This window comes from Pygocentrus nattereri, chromosome 6 (genome assembly GCF_015220715.1).
Source record: "Pygocentrus nattereri isolate fPygNat1 chromosome 6, fPygNat1.pri, whole genome shotgun sequence".
NCBI classification, from domain to species: Eukaryota; Metazoa; Chordata; class Actinopteri; order Characiformes; family Serrasalmidae; genus Pygocentrus; species Pygocentrus nattereri.
Window position 1 is genome coordinate 2,551,877 of NC_051216.1, and position 14,303 is coordinate 2,566,179.

General features: G+C 47.7%; 1 protein-coding gene across 1 annotated transcript in view; it reads left to right on the plus strand.

Annotated features, from left to right (window-relative positions):
- The first annotated feature begins 1,406 nt into the window (after positions 1-1,406).
- The window catches only part of igf2bp2a (insulin-like growth factor 2 mRNA binding protein 2a), a 32,315-nt gene continuing 19,418 nt past the window's right edge, over positions 1,407-14,303 (plus strand). The window contains exons 1-2 of the mRNA XM_037539190.1: positions 1,407-1,452; positions 2,960-3,021. The gene's annotated coding sequence lies outside the window, so the exon portion shown is untranslated. The remainder of the gene's footprint in view (positions 1,453-2,959; positions 3,022-14,303) is intronic.

Consider the following 14,303-nt stretch of genomic DNA (forward strand, 5'->3'; position numbering starts at 1 on the left):
CGACACAATACAATACTCTAATACTTATTGATACTAAATAATACCTGTTAACATTCAACACGGTATTCAGTAATACTTATCAGTACTAAATCATACCTGTCAACACTCAATACCCATCAGTACTCAATATTACTCAGTAAGGCTCTTCACTACTCAGTAAAAATTCTCACCAGTACCAATACTCATATTTAAATGCAACAAAAATGCAAAATACTGCCTTTGTCCCAATTGCCTGAACAATACTCACCAGTACCTATCAGTACTCAATGATACTCATCAGTAGTCAAAAATAGTATTCAATAAGGCATATTATTTGGTTATTATGAGCTCAATAACACTTAACACTCAGTATTACCCGTCGATACTCAGTACTACCCATCAGTGCTCAGTTATAGTCATTTCACACCAATCCGCTCTGAATCACTCTACATCTCACACTAGATTATGGAGAAATTTGGGAAAATGTGTGGAATTCCCCCTTAACACTCCAGTGTGAGAGCCACTGTCTCTCTAACCCCACTGTTTGGCAATAAGAGAGGCTTTACTGTGTGTTAGGCTCTGTTGGGGTTTGTGGTGGGCGGTGCTGGTGGGCGTTTCTCAGAGAGCACAGCCGGGCTGCACAGCGCCTCCTCACCACTCTGCCTTCACTTACTCCTTTATACTCTCTCCTTCATCCCTGTTCTCACTCTGTTGCTCAGCCCGGCCCCAGTTTGGGTCAGCATGGGCCTGCTTGTGGGTCATTGTGGGTCACTGGGTGAATATGCCTAAACTGTATGTGGGGATCCTGAGCTCGTCTGTCACGGTGGAGGATCTGCAGCGGCTCTTCCCAAGGAAGCTGCCCAAGGCCCATCAGGTCTAGCTTAGAGAGGGACATGCTTTCGTGGACTTTCCTGACCATAACTGGGCCATAAAGGCAGTAGAAACACTGTCCGGTGAGTGCAGCACTGTATAGGTGTGCACAGCATGCATATACATTATCTGTGTATAGATAAATATACGTTCACACACACACACACACACATATATATATATATATATATATATATATATATATATATATATATAGCATGCATATGCATTTTATCTGTACCTTTGTATGTACGCATCATGCATGCGCTCGCGCCTGTTGCTGCTACAACTAGTTGAGTAACAAACTGCAGACAGGAGTTGCCCTGTTTCGCATGCGCTGGGCGCGCGGGCGCGCGGCGTCGCTCGTTCAGGGTCCAGTCTTTCGGTCTGTGTGAGCAGCACCGGGTTCAGACCGTGTGAAAGTGCGCGAGCTGACCGCTGTGTATTTTCCGGCTATTTTTAAATCTGATTTTATTGAAAGGGAGCGCGCGAGGCGACCGTGGAGAATCGCCCACCCTCGCGTTGCTCGGGGATCCGGGGATGTTTATACGAGGAGCCTTACCGCGAAGTGGCGGGGGTCCGGAGGAAAGCGCTCGTGAGCAGGTAGGACGAGGATGGAGAGGGGGCTTCCTGTCCGAACACTCCGGTCCACCTTAAACGGTGCGGGAGGCGACACAGTGTAACCGCCGCACTAGTTAAGGTGGACCGGGGAAATTCGGGGGAGAGGCGAACTTCGGTGATACCTTACGGCATGTATGAGGCTTGTCCAGATGTGTTGATCCACAGTGGACCAACTAAAACATCTGGACCAGCCTTCGCGCGCCTTTTCACCCGCATGTACGGCCCGATATCGCGGGATTTATTTATTAATAGAGTAAACAAAACACCATCACTACCCGTTACTACCAACGCTGGAGGTGTGAGTGCTTGGTACACCCGGTTCACTCGGTACACCCGGTACACCTGGTTCACCCGGTACACCTGGTTCACCCGGTACACCCGGTTCACTCGGTACACCTGGTTCACTCGGTTCACCCGGTTCACTCGGTACACCCGGTACACCTGGTTCATTCGGTACACCTGGTTCACCCGGTACACCCGGTTCACTCGGTACACCTGGTTCACTCGGTTCACCCGGTTCACTCGGTACACCCGGTTCAGTCGGTTCACTCGGTACACCCGGTTCACTCGGTACACACGGTTCACTCGGTACACCCGGCACACCCGGTTCAGTCGGTTTACTCGGTACACTCGGTTCAGTCAGTTCACCCGGTTCACTCGATGCACCCAGTTCAGTCGGTTCACTCAGTACACCCGGTTCACTCGATTCACCCGGTTCAGTCGGTTCACTCGGTTGAGTCGGTACAGACGCAGCTCTGTGATGAGCAGCCACGCTGATCATGTCTGCAGGAAAGATACTTCAAGTAATTCTTTAATAATCTTTTTATTAATATCTTACGGAACCCTGCTGGTGACATACTGTATAAATAATAATAATAATGCATGGCCACAAGTTAGTAAAGCATGGGAACAAGATCCTAATGCATGGCTACAACTTATTAGGGCATGGGAATGAGATAATTAATTCTTGGCCACAGCTTAATAAAGCATGATCTCATTCCCAATGCCTTACTAATTCATGGCCACGACTTAATTATGTTTCCCACACCTTAGTAAGGCATGGGAATGAGATCCTAATGCATGGCTACAACTTATTAGGGCATGGGAATGAGTTAATTAAGCCTTGGCCACAGCTTAATAAAGCATGATCTCATTCCACTCCTTTACTTATTCATGGCCACAACTTAATTATCTTGTTCTCACACCTTGGTAAGGGGTGGGAACGAGATTCTAATGCATGGCCACAACTTGGTAAGGTGTGGTAATGAGATATTTAAGCCTTGGCCACAGCTTAATAAAGCGTGATCTCATTCCAGTGCCTTCCTTTTCATTACCATGACTTAATCATCTCGTTGTGTTTCGGAGGTGTACTGTTATTTGGAGCTGGTTCTGATAGAGGGACAGTGGTCACTCTGCTGTGGGACAGTGACTGACTGACCCCAGCATCCTGTGACAGGTTGGCTGTTCATGCTGTGTTCGCTCTGTGCAGGGAAGGGGAAGCTCGTACGGGAAGGTGATTGAGGTGGACGACGCCGTGCCCAAAAAGCTGAGGTAAGCCGAGCAGCATTATTGATCATTTTCTGATCAGTGTGTGCCGCTGCTTTATTGTGTGGGTCGTTTGTGTCTGCAGTGACCTGAAGGCCAGGTGTGCATGAGTGAGGCATAATAACAGGTAGGTTCATTTGTGAATATTTACAGTATCTCACAAAAATGAGTCCACCCCTCACATTTCTGCAAATATATATATAGTATATGTATTATACGTATCTTTTGATGGGACGTCGCTGTAGAACTGAAGCTCTGATATGAGTTAAAGTGGTCAGTGTGCAGCTTGTACAGCAGAGCAGATTTACTGTCCTCTGAAAAGAACAACACACAGACATTAATGTCTAAATAGCTGGCAGCTCAAGTGAGTCCACCTCACAGTGAACAGATCCAGATTGTGCCCAGTCGTGTCGTCGTCCCTCCCTGGTGTCGTGTGACTGGTTAGAGTTACAGGGTTCCAGGTGTGAACGGGGAGCAGGGCTGTTAAATCTGGTGTTTTGGGTACGATTCACTCACACTGACCACTGGATATTCAACATGGCACCTCATGGTAAAGAATCTCTGAGGATGTGAGAAATCAAACTGTTGCTCTCCTCAAAGGCTATAAGAAAACTGCTAATACCCTGAAACTGAGCTATAGCACGGTGGCCAAGGTCATGCAGCATTTTTCCTGCCTCTTCTGAAGCTGATGCTCAAGAAAGATGACCCAAGATGACAATCCATGATGACCACTGCCTTGCTGTGAAGGTAAAGGTGATGGACTGGCCAAGTACGTCTCCACACCTAAACCCAATTGAGCACCTGTGGGGCTTCCTCAAGTGGAAGGAAGAGGAGCGCAAGGTGTTTAACATCCACCAGCTCCGTGACATCATCATGGAGGAGTGGAAGAGGATTCCAGTAGCAGCCTGAGCAGCTCTGGTGAATTCCCTGCCCAAGAGGGTTCAGGTGGTCACACTAAATATCGACACTTTGAGCCCAATCTGGACACGTCCACTGTGAGGTGGACTCACTTGTGCTGCCAGCTATTTAGACATTAATGTCTGTGTGTTGTTCTTTTTAGAGGACAGTAAATCTGCTCTGCTGTACAAGCTGCACACTGACCACTTTAACTTATATCAGAGTTTCAGTTCTACAGTGACGTTCCATCAAAAGATAGAATATCTGCAGAAATGTGAGGGGTGCACTCACTTTTATGAGATACTGTAAATATAAACATACGCATACACACACACATACAGTATATATACATTATATTGCCAAAGGTTTTCACTCCCCCATCCAAATCACTGAATTCAGGTGTTCCAGTCTCTTCCATGGCCACAGGTGTATAAAGCCGAGCCCCTCGGCCTGCAGACTGCTTCTACAGACATTAGTGAAAGAATGGGTCGCTCTCAGGAGCTCAGTGAATTCCAGCGTGGTGCCGTGATCGGACGCCACCTGGGCAGCAAGTCCAGTCGTGAAATTTCCTCACTACTAAATATTCCACAGTCCACTGTCAGTGGGATTATAACAAAGTGGAAGCGATTGGGAACGACAGCAGCTCAGCCACGAAGTGGTCGGCCACTAAAATGACAGAGCGGTCAGCGGATGCTGAGGGGCATAGTGCGCAGAGGTCACCAACTTTCTGCAGAGTCAATCACTACAGACCTCCAAACTTCATGTGGCCTTCAGATCAGCTCAAGCATAGCGTAGAGAGCTTCATGGAATGGGTTTCCATGGCTGAGCAGCTGCATCCAAGCCTTACATCACCAAGCGCAATGCAAAGCGTGGAATGCAGTGGTGTAAAGCGCCGCCACTGGACTCTAGAGCAGTGGAGACGTGTTCTCTGGAGTGACCAATCACGCTTCTCCGTCTGGAAGTCCGATGGACGAGTCTGGGTTTGGCGGTTGCCAGGAGACGGTACTTGTCTGACTGCATTGTGCCGAGTGTAAAGTTTGGTGGAGGGGGGATCATGGTGTGGGGGTGTTTTTCAGGAGTTGGGCTCGGCCCCTTAGTTCCAGTGAAAGGAACTCTTAAAGCTTCAGCACCAAGAGATTTTGGACAATTTCACGCTCCCAACTTTGTGGGAACAGTTTGGGGACGGCCCCTTCCTGTTCCAACATGACTGCGCACCAGTGCACAAAGCAGGTCCATAAAGACGTGGATGAGCCAGTTTGGTGTGGAAGAACTTGACTGGCCTGCACAGAGTCCTGACCTCAACCCCATAGAACACCTTTGGGATGAATTAGAGCGGAGACTGTGAGCCAGGCCGTCTCGTCCAACATCAGTGTCTGACCTCACAAATGTGCTTCTGGAAGAACGGTCAGAAATTCCCATAAACACTCCTAACCCTTGTGGAAAGCCTTCCCAGAAGAGCTGAAGCTGCTATAGCTGCAAAGAGTGGTTGAGAGTTTTCTCCAGCAGTGCTGAATCTGCAGCTGTTCCTCCAGTAAAGGATTCCTTTGGTTGCCGTGGTAACCGGATGGGAGTTTTTGGAAAGAGTTTAAAGATGGAATAAAAGGACAGTGTATTAGAGATGTTTTATTGTAAAGCAGTTATAGACTCAGTAGAGTCTGAGAACAGCATACATTCATTTTTGTAGAAATGAAACAATAGCAGGCTGTCTGCCCCCCATCTCACTCTGTCTCATTCTCTCTCTGGCTGTCTCTTTCTCTCTCTCTCTCTCTCTAGCATCACTGTGAGTACAGTATTGTTAAAGCATCACAACAGTAGAAGTGAACAACAAAAACAGTAACAATAATAATCATTACTTATTATGATCACAATATTAGAGTATTATTATTATTATTATTACTGTTTGTAATTCCAACCACACAAATACAAATTAGTAAGTGAGGGTAAGTGGAGTTGAGGGTATGGAGGGTGAGGGTAAGTGGAGTTGAGGGTATGGAGGGTGAGGGTAAGTGGAGTTGAGGGTATGGAGGGTGAGGGTAAGTGGAGTTGAGGGTATGGAGGGTGAGGGTAAGTGGAGTTGAGGGTATGGAGGGTGAGGGTAAGTGGAGTTGAGGGTATGGAGGGTGAGGGTAAGTGGAGTTGAGGGTATGGAGGGTGAGGGTAAGTGGAGTTGAGGGTATGGAGGGTGAGGGTAAGTAGAGTGGGAGTATGGAGGGTGAGGTTAAGTGGAGTGGGGGCATGGAGGGTGAGGGTAAGTGGAGTGGGGGTATGGAGGGTGAGGATCAGTGGGGTGAGGGTATGGAGGGTGAGGGTAAGTGGTGTGGTGGTATGGAGGGTGAGAGTAAGTGGAGTGAGGGTATGGAGGGTGAGGATAAGTGGAGTGGGGGTATGGAGGGTGAGGGTAAGTGGAGTGGGGGTATGGAGGGTGAGAGTAAGTGGAGTGAGGGTATGGAGGGTAAGTGGAGTTGGGGTATGGAGGGTGAGGATCAGTGGGGTGAGGGTATGGAGGGTGAGGGTAAGTGGAGTGTGGGTATGGGGGGTGAGGGTAAGTGGAGTTGGGGTATGGAGGGTGAGGGTAAGTGGAGTTGGGGTATGGAGGGTGAGGGTAAGTGGAGTGGGGGTATGGAGGGTGAGGGTAAAACCGCTGTAGCTAAACGGTGGGGCTAAACCGTTGTAGCTGAATGGGTGGGGCTAAACCGCTGTAGCTGAATGGTGGAGCTAAACTGCTGTAGCTGAATGGTGGGGCTAAACCGCTGTAGCTGAATGGGTGGGGCTAAACCGCTGTAGCTGAATGGTGGAGCTAAACTGCCGTAGCTGAATGGTGGGGCTAAACCGCTGTAGCTGAATGGTGGGGCTAAACCGCTGTAGCTGAATGGGTGGGGCTAAACCGCTGTAGCTGAATGGTGGGGCTAAACCGCTGTAGCTGAATGGGTGGGGCTAAACCGCTGTAGCTGAATGGGTGGGGCTAAACCGCTGTAGCTGAATGGTGGGGCTAATCCGCTGTAGCTGAATGGGTGGGGCTAAACTGCTGTAGCTGAATGGTGGCGCTAAACCGCTGTAGCTGAATGGGTGGGGCTAAACCGCTGTAACTGAATGGTGGGGCTAAACCGCTGTAGCTGAATGGTGGGGCTAAACCGCTGTAGCTGAATGGTGGGGCTAAACCGCTGTAGCTGAATGGGTGGAGCTAAACCGCTGTAGCTGAATGGTGGGGCTAAACCGCTGTAGCTGAATGGTGGGGTTAAACCGCTGTAACTGAATGGTGGGGCTAAACCGCTGTAGCTGAATGGTGGGGCTAAACCGCTGTAGCTGAATGGGTGGGGCTAAACCGCTGTAGCTGAATGGTGGAGCTAAACTGCCGTAGCTGAATGGTGGGGCTAAACCGCTGTAGCTGAATGGGTGGGGCTAAACCGCTGTAACTGAATGGGTGGGGCTAAACCATCTGTAACTGAATGGTGGGGCTAAACCGCTGTAGCTGAATGGGTGGGGCTAAACCGCTGTAGCTGAATGGTGGGGCTAAACCGCTGTAGCTGAATGGGTGGGGCTAAACCGCTGTAACTGAATGGTGGGGCTAAACCGCTGTAGCTGAATGGTGGGGCTAAACCGCTGTAGCTGAATGGGTGGGGCTAAACCGCTGTAGCTGAATGGTGGGGCTAAACCGCTGTAACTGAATGGGTGGGGCTAAACTGCTGTAGCTGAATGGGTGGGGCTAAACTGCTGTAGCTGAATGGTGGAACTAAACTGCTTAGTTTCCATATATGGACTGCACAGCGAACAGTACGGTTTGAAACAGTGTTTACATACATCAAAATTCAAATGTACATAATTTTCCTTTTACCCAAATGTATTTTGTTTTACTGTATGGAGTAGAAAACAGATATAAATCATTCATGAAGCACATTTCAGCAGAGGTAATGAAATGTTTTGTTTTTGTTGAAGCCATTCCACTCTGCTCTCCACAACCAGCCCTCATTATAAAACCGTTATTTGTTTGGAATAATATGGACAGCAGGAGTTTTGTAATGAGGGCTGGTTATGGAGAGCAGAGTGGAACTGAAACGTTTGAGATCCTGAAAAGGAAAGGTGTCCCTGGAGCAGGTACAGAAAATTGATTTAAAATAATGCATTATGCATTGCTCAGTAACAATGGATCATAAATGCTCTGTGCTTTACTAAAAGTGGTGCACATTCTAACAGCAAAAGTGTGAGAACTTTGAAAGGGGTTTGATTGGACCTTTATTTTTATTCTGCTCTTCTTTCCATTCAAGACTTGGGACCACCTCACTGAACGTGTGCTTTTAAGAAACCCAAAGTTGTTCATCTGTAATTTATGCTTAAATGCTTGAAGTTTGTTTGTAAGGAAAATATAAATAGTTGAGTTGGTGTAGGGACAGGACAGGAATAGGAATGATATAGGAATCAGACAGGAATGGTACAGGGTTAAGTACACAATGGGTTACAAGGGAACAGGAATGGTCGTCGGAAAGGACCAGCACAGGGATAAAAATGGGATCAGGACAAGAAAGGGGCACTAATGGCACGGGACAAGAACGGGATAATGACAAGACTGGGACAAGAATGGGAGTGGGAGCAAGATAAAAATCGTACAGAGGCAGGAATAGGACAGCTTGACAGTAGGCCAAGGGGTAGGATTGGGGAAAGGACAGGACTGAGACAGGGGCAAGAATGGGATTGAAATGGGACAGAAATGGGGGGATGGGGGTAGGAACAAGAGGCAAGGACAAGAATGGGACAGGAATGGCATTGGGGAAGGAACAGCACAGGGACAAAAATGAGATTGGGGCAGAAATAGGGCACTAATGACACAGGGCAGGAACAGGACAAGAGCAAAATGGGACAGGGATAAGGGATAAGATAGGAACAGGGATAAGATAGGAACAGGATAGGTCAGAAAGGAGAAAGGAATGGGACAGGAATGAGATAAGAAAGGCACAGGAATGAGATAAGAAAGGGAGAGGATGGGGTCAGAATGGGACCAAATGCGATAGGAATGGGAAAGAACAGGACAGGGACAAAAATGGGATCAGGATGGGAATGGGTCACTAATGCCACAGGGCGGGAACAGGACACAGTCGTGAATGGGAGTAGGAATGGGAGTGAGAACAAGATAGAAATGGCACAGGCACAGGAATAGGATGGCATGACAATGTGGCAGAAATTACATGGGGTAGGAACAAGGTAGGGAAAAGCATGGAGCAGGATCGAGACAGGGCAAGAATGGAACAGAAATAGAACAGCAGTGGAACAGAAGCAGAAGGAGCAGGACATTGATGGAATGGGTCAAGAACAGAATAGGAACAGGAATGGAATGGTGAGCAGGAATGGGGCAAGGCATGAATGAGATAGGTATGAGATGGGAACAGGCCAGACCAGAAAAGAGATAGAAACAGGGCAGGAATGAGGTAGGAAAAGAACGGGACATAAAAGGGATAGGAATGGTGTAGGAACACGACAGAGATAAAAGGGACAAGAATGGCATGGGGCAGGAACGAGACAGAAATGGGACATGAAAAAGATCTGGATGAGACAGGTAGGAATAGAAAAGGAATGGGAACAAAGACAGAGAGAGGACAGGATAGAAAGACACAGGAGAAACAGACGGGGATGGGTACAGGGCAGGGGGGACAGGATTCTCACATTCCCTCACTGTCTGACCGTGTCTAGCGTGAACATGTAACCCTGTGTCAGTTGTGTCCCACCAGGCGATTGTGTATTGTGTGTGCAGAAGGACAGCGGGGCGGCTGATCCTGACTCTCTCTTTATGAGAGTGCTCTGTCACACTGAGGCTTTGTCTCCCTCTCTCTGACTGAAATGCCTCAGCCTTCATCGTAGGAATCAGTCAATGAGCACATTGAATGAAAATCTCCCTGCTAAATATTTAGGCTGTTTAGCGCAGACTCCTACACAGCAGCCGGAGAAGCGCGACCATTCAGGATGCACTGCTGTTGAGGAACAGAGACTAGTTTGATGTAGTTTTGTCTGCACTTCAATAGTTTGAATATTTTATTAGGCTTTTCCAGTGTTCAGAGCTTTAAATGTGTATGTGGGTGGGTTCACTTAGTATCAGAATTGGGGTCAGACAGAGTCAGAGTTGGGGTCAGATAGGGCCAGGGATGGAGTCAGAGTCAGATAAGGTCAGAGTTGGGGTCAGATAGGGCCAGGGATGGAGTCAGTTAGGATCAGATAAGGTCAGAGTTGGAGTCAGATAGTGCTAGGGTTGGAGTCAGATAAGGTGAGAGTTGGGGTCAGATAGGGCCAGGGTTGGAGGCCAGGTTTGGTGTCAGTTAGGGTCAGATAAGGTCAGGGCTGGAAACTGTTAGGGTCAGAAAAGGTCAGGGTTAGAGTCAGAGTCAGATAAGGTCAGAGTTGATGTCACACAAGGCTAGGTTTGGAGTCAGTTAGGGTCAGATATGGTTGGGGTCAGACAGGGCCAGGTTTGGAATCAGTTAGGGTCAGATAAGGTCAGGGTTGGGGTCAGACAGGGTCAGGTTTGATGTCAATAAGGGTCAGTTAAGGTCTGGGTTGGGGTCAGATAGGGCCAGGTATGGAATCCATTAGGGTCATATAAGGTCAGGGTTGGAGTCAATTAGGGTCAGATAAGGTCAGGGTTGGAGTCAATTAGGGTCAGATAAGGTCAGGGTTGGGGTCAGATAGGGTAAGATAAAGTCAGTCAAGGCTGGAATCTGTTAGTCTCAGAAAAGGTCAGAGTTGGAGTCAGAGTCAGATAAGTTCAGATTTGGGGTCAGATAGGGTCAGGTCTGGAGTCAGTTAAGTTCAGATAAAGGCAGAGTTGGGGTCAGATAGGGTCAGGTTTGGAGTCAGTTAAGAATCAGATAAAGGCAGAGTTGGGGTCAGATAGGATCAGGTTTGGAGTCAGTTAAGTTCAGATAAAGGCAGAGTTGGGGTCAGATAGGGTCAGGTCTGGAGTCAGTTAAGTTCAGATAAAGACACAGTTGGGGTCAGATAGGGTCAGGTCTGGAGTCAGTTAAGTTCAGATAAAGGCAGAGTTGGGGTCAGATAGGGTCAGGTCTGGAGTCAGTTAAGTTCAGATAAAGGCAGAGTTGGGGTCAGATAGGGTCAGGTCTGGAGTCAGTTAAGAATCAGATAAAGGCAGAGTTGGGGTCAGATAGGATCAGGTTTGGAGTCAGTTAAGTTCAGATAAAGGCAGAGTTGGGGTCAGATAGGGTCAGGTTTGGAGTCAGCTAAGTTCAGATAAAGGCAGAGTTGGGGTCAGATAGGGTCAGGTTTGGAGTCAGCTAAGTTCAGATAAAGGCAGAGTTGGGGTCAGATAGGGTCAGGTTTGGAGTCAGCTAAGTTCAGATAAAGGCAGAGTTGGGGTCAGATAGGGTCAGGTCTGGAGTCAGTTAAGTTCAGATAAAGACACAGTTGGGGTCAGATAGGGTCAGGTCTGGAGTCAGTTAAGTTCAGATAAAGGCAGAGTTGGGGTCAGATAGGGTCAGGTCTGAAGTCAGTTAAGTTCAGATAAAGACACAGTTGGGGTCAGATATGGTCAGGTCTGGAGTCAGTTAAGTTCAGATAAAGGCAGAGTTGGGGTCAGATAGGGTCAGGTCTGGAGTCAGTTAAGTTCAGATAAAGGCAGAGTTGGGGTCAGATAGGGTCAGGTCTGGAGTCAGTTAAGTTCAGATAAAGGCAGAGTTGGGGTCAGATAGGGTCAGGTCTGGAGTCAGTTAAGTTCAGATAAAGGCAGAGTTGGGGTCAGATAGGGTCAGGTCTGGAGTCAGTTAAGTTCAGATAAAGGCAGAGTTGGGGTCAGATAGGGTCAGGTCTGGAGTCAGTTAAGTTCAGATAAAGGCAGAGTTGGGGTCAGATAGGGTCAGGTCTGGAGTCAGTTAAGTTCAGATAAAGGCAGAGTTGGGGTCAGATAGGGTCAGGTCTGAAGTCAGTTAAGTTCAGATAAAGGCAGAGTTGGGGTCAGATAGGGTCAGGTCTGGAGTCAGTTAAGTTCAGATAAAGGCAGAGTTGGGGTCAGATAGGGTCAGGTCTGGAGTCAGTTAAGTTCAGATAAAGGCAGAGTTGGGGTCAGATAGGGTCAGGTCTGGAGTCAGTTAAGTTCAGATAAAGGCAGAGTTGGGGTCAGATAGGGTCAGGTCTGGAGTCAGTTAAGTTCAGATAAAGGCAGAGTTGGGGTCAGATAGGGTCAGGTCTGGAGTCATTTAAGTTCAGATAAAGGCAGAGTTGGGGTCAGATAGGGTCAGGTCTGGAGTCAGTTAAGTTCAGATAAAGGCAGAGTTGGGGTCAGATAGGGTCAGGTCTGGAGTCAGTTAAGTTCAGATAAAGGCAGAGTTGGGGTCAGATAGGATCAGGTCTGGAGTCAGTTAAGTTCAGATAAAGGCAGAGTTGGGGTCAGATAGGGTCAGGTCTGGAGTCAGTTAAGTTCAGATAAAGGCAGAGTTGGGGTCAGATAGGGTCAGGTTTGGAGTCAGCTAAGTTCAGATAAAGGCAGAGTTGGGGTCAGATAGGGTCAGGTTTGGAGTCAGCTAAGTTCAGATAAAGGCAGAGTTGGGGTCAGATAGGGTCAGGTCTGGAGTCAGTTAAGTTCAGATAAAGACACAGTTGGGGTCAGATAGGGTCAGGTCTGGAGTCAGTTAAGTTCAGATAAAGGCAGAGTTGGGGTCAGATAGGGTCAGGTCTGAAGTCAGTTAAGTTCAGATAAAGACACAGTTGGGGTCAGATATGGTCAGGTCTGGAGTCAGTTAAGTTCAGATAAAGGCAGAGTTGGGGTCAGATAGGGTCAGGTCTGGAGTCAGTTAAGTTCAGATAAAGGCAGAGTTGGGGTCAGATAGGGTCAGGTCTGGAGTCAGTTAAGTTCAGATAAAGGCAGAGTTGGGGTCAGATATGGTCAGGTCTGGAGTCAGTTAAGTTCAGATAAAGGCAGAGTTGGGGTCAGATAGGGTCAGGTCTGGAGTCAGTTAAGTTCAGATAAAGGCAGAGTTGGGGTCAGATAGGGTCAGGTCTGGAGTCAGTTAAGTTCAGATAAAGGCAGAGTTGGGGTCAGATAGGGTCAGGTCTGGAGTCAGTTAAGTTCAGATAAAGGCAGAGTTGGGGTCAGATAGGGTCAGGTCTGAAGTCAGTTAAGTTCAGATAAAGGCAGAGTTGGGGTCAGATAGGGTCAGGTCTGGAGTCAGTTAAGTTCAGATAAAGGCAGAGTTGGGGTCAGATAGGGTCAGGTCTGGAGTCATTTAAGTTCAGATAAAGGCAGAGTTGGGGTCAGATAGGGTCAGGTCTGGAGTCAGTTAAGTTCAGATAAAGGCAGAGTTGGGGTCAGATAGGGTCAGGTCTGGAGTCAGTTAAGTTCAGATAAAGGCAGAGTTGGGGTCAGATAGGGTCAGGTCTGGAGTCATTTAAGTTCAGATAAAGGCAGAGTTGGGGTCAGATAGGGTCAGGTCTGGAGTCAGTTAAGTTCAGATAAAGGCAGAGTTGGGGTCAGATAGGGTCAGGTCTGGAGTCAGTTAAGTTCAGATAAAGGCAGAGTTGGGGTCAGATAGGATCAGGTCTGGAGTCAGTTAAGTTCAGATAAAGGCAGAGTTGGGGTCAGATAGGGTCAGGTCTGGAGTCAGTTAAGTTCAGATAAAGGCAGAGTTGGGGTCAGATAGGGTCAGGTCTGGAGTCAGTTAAGTTCAGATAAAGGCAGAGTTGGGGTCAGATAGGGTCAGGTCTGGAGTCAGTTAAGTTCAGATAAAGGCAGAGTTGGGGTCAGATAGGGTCAGGTCTGGAGTCAGTTAAGTTCAGATAAAGGCAGAGTTGGGGTCAGATAGGGTCAGGTCTGGAGTCAGTTAAGTTCAGATAAAGGCAGAGTTGGGGTCAGATAGGGTCAGGTCTGGAGTCAGTTAAGTTCAGATAAAGGCAGAGTTGGGGTCAGACAGGGCCATTTAATTTTCCTGCTGTGTCTGTTTCCACATGTTGCTTCTGTGGGGGCCATCGTGGTGCCTTGCTGTAAACCAGCCTATCAGAGCAGAGCTCATCAGATTATTCATGAGCCCAGGGCTGTAAATGCGTGTGTTAAACCTTCTGAGCAGACGTCAGAGAACAGTTTAACATACTGAATAAATGCCTTCCATGGCAGCTTTTAATCATTTTAAATCCAGTATACGTATAATGATCCATTTAAGGAGTCAAAGATGTGTATGAATTTATTTTTTAAAATGTAAATATAAATAAACACTTTTTAAATACTCCTCATCCTTGATAACCACTCCATGAGTAGTAATGTCCTGATGTTTGTCTGGAACCGGTTTGCTCCAGTTTTGTAAATGTGTGCTGCGTTATTAGGCATGTTTTGCTGTTTTCTCTCGTTGGCCTGTCTCTGCTGTGGCCTTGTTGTGTCCTCTTTGTGTGTTTGAGTGTGTCTGCTGGAG